Source organism: Patagioenas fasciata, chromosome 17 (genome assembly GCF_037038585.1).
Source record: "Patagioenas fasciata isolate bPatFas1 chromosome 17, bPatFas1.hap1, whole genome shotgun sequence".
Lineage (NCBI taxonomy): Eukaryota > Metazoa > Chordata > Aves > Columbiformes > Columbidae > Patagioenas > Patagioenas fasciata.
In genome coordinates this window covers 8,974,094-8,984,714 of record NC_092536.1, presented here as the reverse complement: position 1 = coordinate 8,984,714, position 10,621 = coordinate 8,974,094, and positions in this window count along the sequence as shown.

The window sequence follows — 10,621 nt, the reverse complement described above, 5'->3', positions numbered from 1 at the left end:
ACTCTGCATAGTGTTTTATCATCGAATAGTCACATTTAGCACGTTACATTTCAGAGAAAAGCCGTAGTATTTCAAATACTCAAGCAAGCACAGGGAAGGCACGTGTAGCAGGCCTGATAACCCCATTTCAAACAGTTGCGTATGCCATCAGCTGCATGTACGAGCAGGTTACTGCAGCTCTTTCTCCTGACATCTTCAGTAGCTCTTCCTTTCCTATTTACATAGCAAAGCCGAGCATCCCCTGCTACACCAGCCGTCTGCTTCCTACGTGCTGCATTACAGCCACGGGTGCTGCAGCAGCAGCGCTGTTCCTGCCTGTGCTGAGATGCGCACCATTCAAATGATGCTGCAGGGGTGGAGCAGGAACAGCAATTGCATCAGACAGGGGCCTGGGCTGGGTTTTGTGCTGGTGACACCCAGAGTTCTCTGAACTGCAGCATCTACAGCCACTTTTATTAAGCAGCGGAACACAAAGTGCTTTCATAGCCAGGGGCTTGGGCATGTTTGAAATGCCTGTGTTCTGTACCTGAAAATGCATCAGGTGTCACCAGGTATAAATCTGTACCACTTCATATTGAAGTGAGGTCACAACAATCTACATTTCCTTATCTCACAATGAGTTTAGAAATGACTCCTTTACAACTTGGACCAGGAGTGGGTTGCTGGGTTGCTTTACCGCGGCACGTTTCATTTACCAGTAGTGACCAGTACACAGTCCGAGAGGCTGCAAGGGACTGGGATTTGTCTCTGCATTTTAAAATGCAGCTGCTTCCTGCCTGCCCTCACGCAAATCCCAGCAGTGCAGCCCTCCAGCACCCACAGCTAATTCATCCTCCCTCTCTCCGGCTTCTTACCCCTGACACTGATCTCGTGGGTGATTTTCCAGCTGGGGACGGCAGCTCCCAACGCTCAGCTTCTCCCAGGGCCGGCACAGCACTCTCGCTGCAGTCAGGACTCAGGTTTTGTATCTAAAGCTCCAGCAACAGCCAAATTTGCTCAGCAAAAAGTCAAAGGTAACACGAAACAAGCAGTAACTCAAGCTGGGTCTATTTCTGGCTTACCTGCATACAGGCTTTCACTGATTTAAATTTGAACTAGTTTAGTTAGGTCAGTCCAACAACAGGCCTTAATTTTTATGTGCAAGCTAGCTGGGATGAGCTGGGTTTACCAGTTTCTCACCCTCAGTTAATCGAAAGGTTTTATTTCTAAACCAGTAGAATAACAAACACTCCTTTAGAGTGAACCATATGTATCCCCGCTTGAGCTTACACCAGTAGGAAATGTGCCTAAATATGCTCAAATAAAATGGTGTCACAGCAAATGAACATGTTTCCTTGCAATTTTTAATTACAATAGTGTGATTGCGCACGTAGGAAAGCTCCTCGGGTTTGTATCCGCCAGCAGGGATGGCTCACCTTGGAGCAGCTGTAGCGCCTTCTGTCCCTTGCTGTCCCCTCTGCCTTTTTCTAGGGGGCAGATCAGCTGCTCTCATAGCAGCTGTTGAAGCACAAGTCACAGCTCAGCGGGGTAAGGTACAGCAGTTCCAATTTCAGGTTACCTTAATACCCCGAGCTGCAAACTGTGGCAGTCACTGAGCAAACAGCTGAGCCTTCCTGCAGCAGGACTGCGAGTCCAAGAGGGACAGGCCTGCAGAGGGCAAGAAACCATCACAGCTGTCCCAAAGTGAGCCTCCTGCACTGAAATGTGAGCCCAGAGAGCTCGCCTACAGCCGGAGTTGCACAAGTTATTGTAGCTCATTAACACGACTTGTGTGCCCACCTTGGGTCAGGTTATCAGTGCACTGCTCCAACGGGACCCCCCACAGGAGCAGCCTGGGAACCCAGCACCCACCCCGGGACTCGGACCTGTCTCTTCTTCGTACCAGCACAAGCTTTGGGAGCTAAAAGCTGAGCTACTGCCCCTGCTCAGCCGTGTGACAGCTGCTCCGGGGGAACCCCGCAGCCCCTCGTGTGGCACACGCAGCCTCACCTGCAGGAGATGTCACCCACGACGCCTCTGAGGCAGGCGGGGGAGTGAGGGAGGACAGAGAATTAACGCAGCCGTCTCCTCAGATAACCTCCCCAGCACCTGCTCGCTTCATTCCAGGCATTTTGTAACCAGAACCCTCCCTGCACGAGTTATTAGTCTAACCTGCCGCTGGCACAGCAGACAATCGGGATCAGAGCTAAATCGGGGGTCTCCACAGGGAACAGGCTCCTGCTTTGTGCGTCCTGGCTGGTCCAACAAGGGCAGCTGAAAGTCAGCACTTAAAAATCCTCCACTTGTAATCTTGTATTTAGTCTAGAAATTGAGCAGCGCAGCACAGCGCAAGGGAAGGTGTGGATCCTGTTAATGCCCCTCCGCTGTGTTTCCCGATCTGCATTAACCAATGAATTCTCACAGACCCTGGGGCAAGAGCTGCTCTCGCTTGCGCGTCACGCAGTGCTGGACGAGCTGCTTTGCCATCCCCCGGCTGTCCCAGCACCCCAGATTCAGCCAACTTGGCAGGACCAGCAAGTCAGCGGAGAGGACACTATTTTGAAAAGACAGAAGGGACTGACATAAGTGAACAACAGGAGCCGGTTTGAAACTCTTGGCACTCAGCTCCTGCTCAGCCCACCACCGCTCCGCAGCCAAGCCAGGCAGCGAGACCCCCAGGGGTGGTCCTGACAGAACCGACAAAGCCAGCCAGGCCTCAGAGCACACCCTCACTATCCTTGTCATTAAAAACATAAAAATCAAACTTGCTCATTTTTCATCACAGTGCAGTAATGGGCCCATGTATTTCCAGACTCTAATCCCATGTTTTTTTAAGGTATTTTATGTTACTCTACTAATTTGATCTGGATTATAAGGTAGTGCAGGAACTCTCACTGGGACTTCCACATGCTGCATCCATTTCTGTAATGTTTGACTGTCTCTTTTTTGCCCTCCTCTTGTGACCAGTGATATCATTAATCCACTGACCTCAAAGAGAAACAGCTTTTCTCTTTCCAGGTGTCGCAGCTGGTGATCTGGCTCCGGGTCTGCAGAGACAACTGGCACACACAGCACTGGGCTGGCTCCCTGCTGAGCATCCAGCCGAACACACTGCACGGCACAAAGAGCATGCGGTTCATCGGATCCCAGCTTCTTAACGTAAGAAAGATCCATATCCCTCAACGACCAAATGCCTCCCACTGCCCCCGACTACCTGGAATAGCTATGGCTACTCAGCACTCTGGTGAACTGGATCTAAAATGAACAAAGATAACTTCCCTGCAATAGCACCTTGGCCTGGAAGTGGGACACATCGCGTCTGAAACAGAAAGGCTAAAATTGGCTCCAGTCAGGGATTCTGCTAACACAGGTCTGACCAACACACACAGGATATCAGCACTACTGGAAACCTTAGACTGAAATCACCTCAAACTGCAGGATGTACCCCAGCAGCAACGCTAAGGTTACTTCCAGTGGTCAGTAGTGGCTCCTGCCTGTATGGGCCTGAGTGACCCTCGTTTGCCATCACTGGTGACCAGCTGGCTGAGGCAGAGGCAGGCGATGGGATGGGAACAGCTCTCCAACGGTGCGACGAGGCGCTGGGTTTGTGCTGCACAGCAGTGGTCGCCCACAGACCTCCACGGTGGTGTTTGTGTATCAACACTGGCCTAAATTTAAATAGATAAAAGTGCAGACATTGGAGCGCAGCCTGGGAACAGAAAGCATGCACTGTCCCTCAGAGGGCAGGGAAGGTGCCGGACTTCATTTGTCAAACACGCAGGGCTCACGCCTCCCTCGCCGCAGTGCCCTGATTTCAGCCGCACGTCGCAGTACAGCGGCAGCGCGGCACCGAAACTGCGACAGAAAACAGGGGAGCAGGGGGAAGAGCCGATGTACCTGGGGAAGGACAGGCTGGTTTAACACCCCTCCCCGCTGCCAAATGCTCCGTGGGCTCTGTACTCATCACCCAAAATAGAGCTGTATTCTGTGCCTCCTCCAACACAGTCCCCACTGCAGACGTGTCCGGGCATTGCTGGGGCAGCGATTTACAGCAAAGGGAGTCACCTCGGGAGCTGCTGACACCGCACCCCGCTGTCCCTGGCTCCTTTCCCTTTCCCCCACCATTCAAGCTGCCTGTTGGCACTTGCTGCAGCCTGGGAACGTGACACAGGGCTCGACCCAGTGGGGAATGTTGGCAGGGTTTGGGCAGAAAGGAGGAAAGGTCCCGCGTTAACCTTGGGGTGCAAGTCAGAAAGCCATCACGCGTGGCTGCCATCTAACGCCCAAGACACTTGGACACAAGGGGTCCAGCCCAGCCGAGGCTGAGCGGCTCCCAGCCTGGTCTATCTGGGACGGGCCATGCTGCCCTGGAGCCCTCTTGTGCTTCCCCACACACAGACACATCCTCCCTACTGAAAGCAGCTCCTCCCGGGTAACCGCCTCCTCCTCCCTTGTCCTGCTGCCAGGGTCCCTCCCGAAACGTGAGCTGCTTCAGCCCCAACTTGCCACAAACTTGGCTCCGTCAGCACCTCGACAAGACCGGTCACGCGAAACCCTCACTCAGAGACGCCGTGGGAGCCCCTTGCCAGCTCCAGTCACGAAGCAGCAACGCGGACAAATTCTTGGGTTTCTCCATATTCTCTGATACCTTACTGGGGCTTCCAGGCCTCAAAACCTTTGCAGCAAACCCAGAGCAGGCTGCCCCAGCTCTGCCCCAGCTGCCCCCTCGCAGGTCACACGCTGTCACTGGGTGGCACTGTGCCCCTGCCTCTGCAGCGCCCAGCTCCATCCTCATCCTCCTCAGGGTGTCCAGGGGCTGGGGCCAGGCTCTGCTCACCAAAGCCACCCACACACAGCAGCCACCCTGCTCGGCCACCGTGGACACAGCAAAATGTCCGAGTAGCCTGGGAGCCCACAGGGAGGTGACCCCTGTGCCCAAACATGGGCTCCCGCTGCCGTGCTGCCTTTCCCTGCTACGGTTACAGTTTGATTACCATGGCAAAAGGAGATCAACTGCATCTTTACAATATCCTCCTCCATAAAACTAATAGGCCAGGCAATTGGGACAGTGCCGTGAAGTACTTTATAGTCTGGACACGAGGAGTTCGTGCCGCAGCTCACAGGACATCCCAACCCCAAATCCTAGGAATCCCAGAGTTGTTCCTCCCCGCCGTGCCCCATCGTGGGCTGGCAGCAGCGTGAGGAGGAGTGCGGTGCCCCGCTGCCCGTCTGCCGTCGCTTTTCTCCTGCCACCCTGAGCCCCACTCGGCTCCAGCTGCACGAGGCCCCCGGAGCAGCCGCAGGGATGAGGATTTCTCCTTTCCAGGGCACTGTGCCACAGCCCTGCCCCGATTCCCAGAGCTCTTACACCATCAGGGTGAGCCGAGGGCCCAGAGCCCAGAGCCAGCTCTGAGCCAGGGGGTTTCTTTGTAAACACTTTGCCTTTTGCTTCATTTGCAATTGAAAGCCAGAGGCCAGGCTCGGCCTGCGGAGGAGCAGACAGCCCATCTTGACACGATGATGGCAAAACCCGCTCAGCTCTGTAAAAGTCCCTTTCCTCCACAGGGACGTCTCTGTTTGTTTGGGAAGCTGGAGGTGACACATTTGGTGTAACCCAGAGCCCTGTTTTGGACGGCACCTGGGGGTCTGAGGGATCAGTTTTGCTTTGAACATTGCCAAGACCTGGCAGATCTCAGTGCTTCAAGTGCACATAAGCCCAAAACCTGCACCAGGGAGCCCGGTCCTGGCTCCAGCAGTGGCTGGATGATCAACCTCGGGGAAAGCCACAGCCAAATGGAGCCGCAGCTGCCCACCTTCCTTCTTCCTGAGGCACAAAAGCAGCCCGAGAAAAGTTTCCTTTAATTGCTCCCCTGACATTAGACCTTCCAGGGAAAATGAGCACAAAGGCACCATCAGTGGCACCAAGGGAACAGACCCTGAACGACTGGGAAGGGGGTTAATTAGTTTGTTGAAATCCTCCTCTCTTTAGTTGCCACCTATAGCTCCAAGACCTGTCAAACATTCGGGAAAAAGGATCTCTGCTGAAGATCAGTGCTCTTGAGAGGTATGAGATGAAGATCCTCTATGGAGAACAACTGTTGGGAAATACAGCGGAGGAGACTGTTCCTCTGCCTTTCAGGTAGAAGACAAATGGGAGATGGAAAAGCAAAAGGTTTCCAGGTATCTATAAAAGTCAGGAAGGAGACAAAGCCCATTTCTCCCCTCTGTGGTTTACTGTCCCTAACCTCTCTTCGCCTTAGTGTCCCCACTTGCCCCACGGGACAGAGTCATGTTTGGAAGTGCTGAAAAGCTTAACTAGCATTTGAAAAAATGACTCAAATGATACAAAATGATTCAAGCGTCAGAAATCCCAGCAGCCCCTTACAAACAGTTTCATCCTTAACTTCATATTAGATGTGCTCGCTCCAGAGAGTTTTCTGCAACAACTGCCAGTCTCGCCGTAGCTGCCCTGAGTGCCCCAGCCGGCAAGATTTGGCACCACCAGCACTTCTGGTCTCTCCACCATCACTGTATCCTTGTAGCAGGACAGAAGGGTTAAAACACGACCCTGCAGCTGGGTGAGCACCATGGGCAGCACTTTGGGACTAAAATTTCCTCAAGTACCTCATTTTGAAGTTGGGACTAACTTCATTTGGACTTGACAGCAGACCTCCGTGCCACCCTGTGTGGGACAGAATGGAGCACAGCTCCAGCTCCACAACCAAAAGTCTCCTTTAATCCAAACCAAGATTCTTCGCTAGGCACATGATGAGCTGCCCACCCTACCTTCTATACTGCCCGCTGACTTTTGTATTTCAAACTAATTGCCACTACATCATCTGATCCTGCCCAGACGTCTAAAAGAAGCAACATCCTGCACACCGCTGGGACCTCTTTCTCAGAGGCTGTGAACTCATCTCCATCCAGCACCAGCATGGATGGAACAAACTGAAGCAGTATTTTATTGCTGAAGCATAAAACATGGGAATAAACAAGCACCAAAGTGCTACTGATCATTAAAACCAGATGGGAGCCCATTTACTGCCTCCAGCAGTGAGGTGCCACTGCTGCTCCCCTGAGGCCCCATTGAAATTGGAAACCCCACGCACCATCTGGGAGGTGCTGGGCGGCAGTGGCTGCAGGCAGCCCCTGGAATTCAGGCCTAGATTTATCAGTACTGGTCTCTCACCACCAAACTGGTGATAACCAAGGAGTGTCAGAGCTTTTAGTCCCAGCTCCAGAAGCTCAGTCACTCCTGGAAGGTTGTGCCTACACGGAAATGCCCCAGTGGGGATGAGCAGCCTGTCCAGGGCCAGCCCCACCGCCCAGGGGAGGTGCGATGGGGAGATCACAGGCCCAATTGTCCACACACAGAGCAGGGGCTCAGCTGCATTTCAGCAGTGTTTGCTCAGAAAATCACCACAGGTGCTGGTCACCCCTGTCCAGCTCAGCTCCTGGACGGTGGATTACCCAAAGCAATCCAGGTCTGATTTTATTTCCTGGCTGACCAGAGCTGCCTGGCACAAGAAGCTACATACCATGGTGGGAAGAAGCCAGGGGCTCTTTCCTCACCTTCCTAATCAACAAACCCACCACAAATAAACATGCAATGAGAGCATTCCCAAAGCCTGGAATGTTGGAAATTGGCCTTCAGAAACAGCTCAATCCTGAGTAGCAAGCTGAGCTCAACCCCTGGCCTAGATTGAAGCTTTGCAATTTGTCTTGGAGCCCCATCTTCCCGCGGCAGGGAGCCCTCTCAGCAGCCCAAACCCGGCCAGGAGGATTCCCTGGGCTGCCCCTGCAAGCCAGAGAAGAGATGCAAATGGAGCAAGAGGCTGCTGGAGAAGCAGAGACAGACAGATGCTTTTACACTTCAAAGGAAACAGGGCCATGTGAGGTTTTCAGGAATACGCACAGATCGATAGACCCCTTTTAAACACAGAGCACATTTGCTCAAGTGTGAGGCAATTAGTCCCTGAGGATGGAGGCAGGACAGGGCCATTAACAGACATACGGGCAGGATGAGGCAAGGGATGCGAAACACGCGGCACGGCCCCATGGGACACTGACACTGCCAGCCCAGCCGGAGGAGCTGGAAGCCTCGCTGCCCTGGCCCAGCACTCTCATCCGCAATTTTCAAAATGTTCTTGTATCCCTGGGGGCTCTACAGGGAGCACATTAGAGTCATCCAGCCATTGTCAGCGTGATGGTCAGTGTATCCCTTTGGTGAACAGCGATCATATCCCTTCACCGCTCAGTTGTTCACTGTTCTTATTCCTGGAGAATTATGAACGGGGATGCCCTGAAGGATGTAGGACGACTGACTTAGACTCACTGCATCTGCAGCAAGTCTCATTTCCCCCTCATCTGAATAGTGATGGGTGGTGCGTGAGCTGCTCTGGATGGCTCTGTCTCCACAGAGCCCCTTCTAGACAGTGAAACGAGTCAAAATCAGCGAGCAGAGGGCTAGCTGCTCAGCGCAAACAGAGCCAGCACAGGGACGGACCCCACTGTGTGACAGAAATCAGGCCTGGCCCATCCCCGTGTGCTCTGCACCAGCATTTCCACACAAACCTACCCTTAACCCAGACTGCCAGGTGCTGGCGCTTCGCAGCCCCACAGATGGGAGCTGGAGAGCGAGTGTGCCAGCACCCAGGAGGTCCCTCCTGTGAACAGCTGCTCTGTTTATGTGTACAGTCTTATTCTTCAATGCGAAGCAGATACCAAAACAGAGCGATGTTTTATACCTGGCTGTGTGACTGATGGTGTGTGACAGCTACCTACCCTTGCTCTTCTTCACAAAGGCACAAAATTTTCCCTCCTCAATAAAAATAGGAGAGGAAGAAATAAAAATCTCACCATGTCCCCAAACAATTGTAGGAGATGGAAACTAAATCCATCGCATTCACCGAGCAGGGGGTTGTTTGGGCAGGAACACCGTAGTCATACACCTGCACATTCCAAGAAAAAGTAGAGTATTAGAGAAGTGTCAGAGGCAATTCAGCACCCTACAGCAGAAGTACTTCATGCCAAAGAACAGACCCACACAACCCGTAAAAACAAAGGAGGAACACCACCAAATCAAGGTGAGCTACAGTAGCTCTTCTCCCCCCTGTGTTGAAGAATTGCTTTGTTCTTGATTAAAATTTTGCCTGATGTTGCTGCTCAGGCCCAGGTATCCAGAACACTTCAGTGTTTGTTCTGGGCAGCGCAGACCGCAGGTTGCGGAGGAGAAACGCTTTCCCAACTTGGTTCACTCTGTCCTGGGAGCCTGCAAGCAAGATTTGCTGTAACATCTAAAAGCCACATTTAAGCCTCACTATATCCCTGCAAAGCACAACAGCAAGACCAGCTTACCTTGAGCTGCTGGGAGCCAAGCCAGGAGCCCACCTGCTCCTCATGGCCAGGGGAACCAAACACCCAGCCCTACAGAAACAGGCACCCCCCACCACACCAAATCTGCGGCAGAGCTGTGCCGCTGAGTCCACTCCGGGGGTGCTGTGGGGCAGGGATCACTGGGGCAGAGGGAAAAGTGCCACAGACCACCCCTTCCCCATGCTTCGGGGAAAACCTTTTGTTCTCCCTTCACAGCTGAGCCTGGACAGTTTTACCCCCCTCTCTTTGCTCTTGGCCGTTTTCAAAGTAAATGAGGCAGAGGGTGGGGCAGCAGGTAAGTGGAGACACCTGCACCCCACACATTTGGCAGCTGATGGGGGGGCTGGCAGCTGCCTGCAGCTCCCGGGCAGGGGGTGTTTGGCTTCGTGCTGGTCCAGCCCCACACGGTGGGTGACAGCTGCTGTTTGTTGTTGTCGGCCAAATGCTCCGTGCTCCGTATGGGATCCCAAGCCTGGGCTCACAAATTAAGTGGCTTTTAAGCTCTGCAATAAAAGAACATTTGACTTGAAGAATGTTGTTATTCCTGGAAGGGTGTTTGTGCTTGCATTCGCTTAAGGTGACCCAGTGTCTACGCTGACCACGGCAACACACTGCAGGAGCCTCCTGGGAGGCTCACCAAGGACCGAACAACAGACGCCCCCATGCTGGGTGCTCAGGTCAACCCAGAAGGAAGCAACGAGTCCAGCTGAGCCCAGCTGTCCAGCTATAAAGTGATTCAAGTGCCCCGGGCCTCTTTGGGCACAGAAATGCTGCTCCCCAGAGTGTCCCTGTGCCTCCCTGCAGGCAAAGAGCCTCCTGGAGGGACACAGACCCTGCCCCACACCAGGAGTCACTGCAGAAGGTGACAGTGAGCAGTGATGCTACTGGGCTGAGCCAGGTCAGGGATGTCCATTTGATGGCACCACACAGCAAACTGGGTTTTCACCAGCTGAGCACATCTCTCTCCCTCCAACACTCGGAAATCAGATAAGCTCTTACAGAAACCAGCTGGTCGGTTCTTCTGCAGTGGCAGAAGGTGACCAAGCAGGGACAAACACAGAGGTCACATCCCAGGCCAAGCAAGAAGGGACCTGCACCCCTAGGAGAACTCACCCCATGTTTTGGGAGGCACAGGGAGGGGTGGGCGCTTCGCTGTGCTGCAGGGCAGCAGCGTCACAGGTGCCTCTCCCGAGCCTGCGGCTGCTGGCAGGGACACGTCTGTCTGTGCAAAAACTGCAGCGTTGGCAAGAAAGCATTTTCTGCCGTT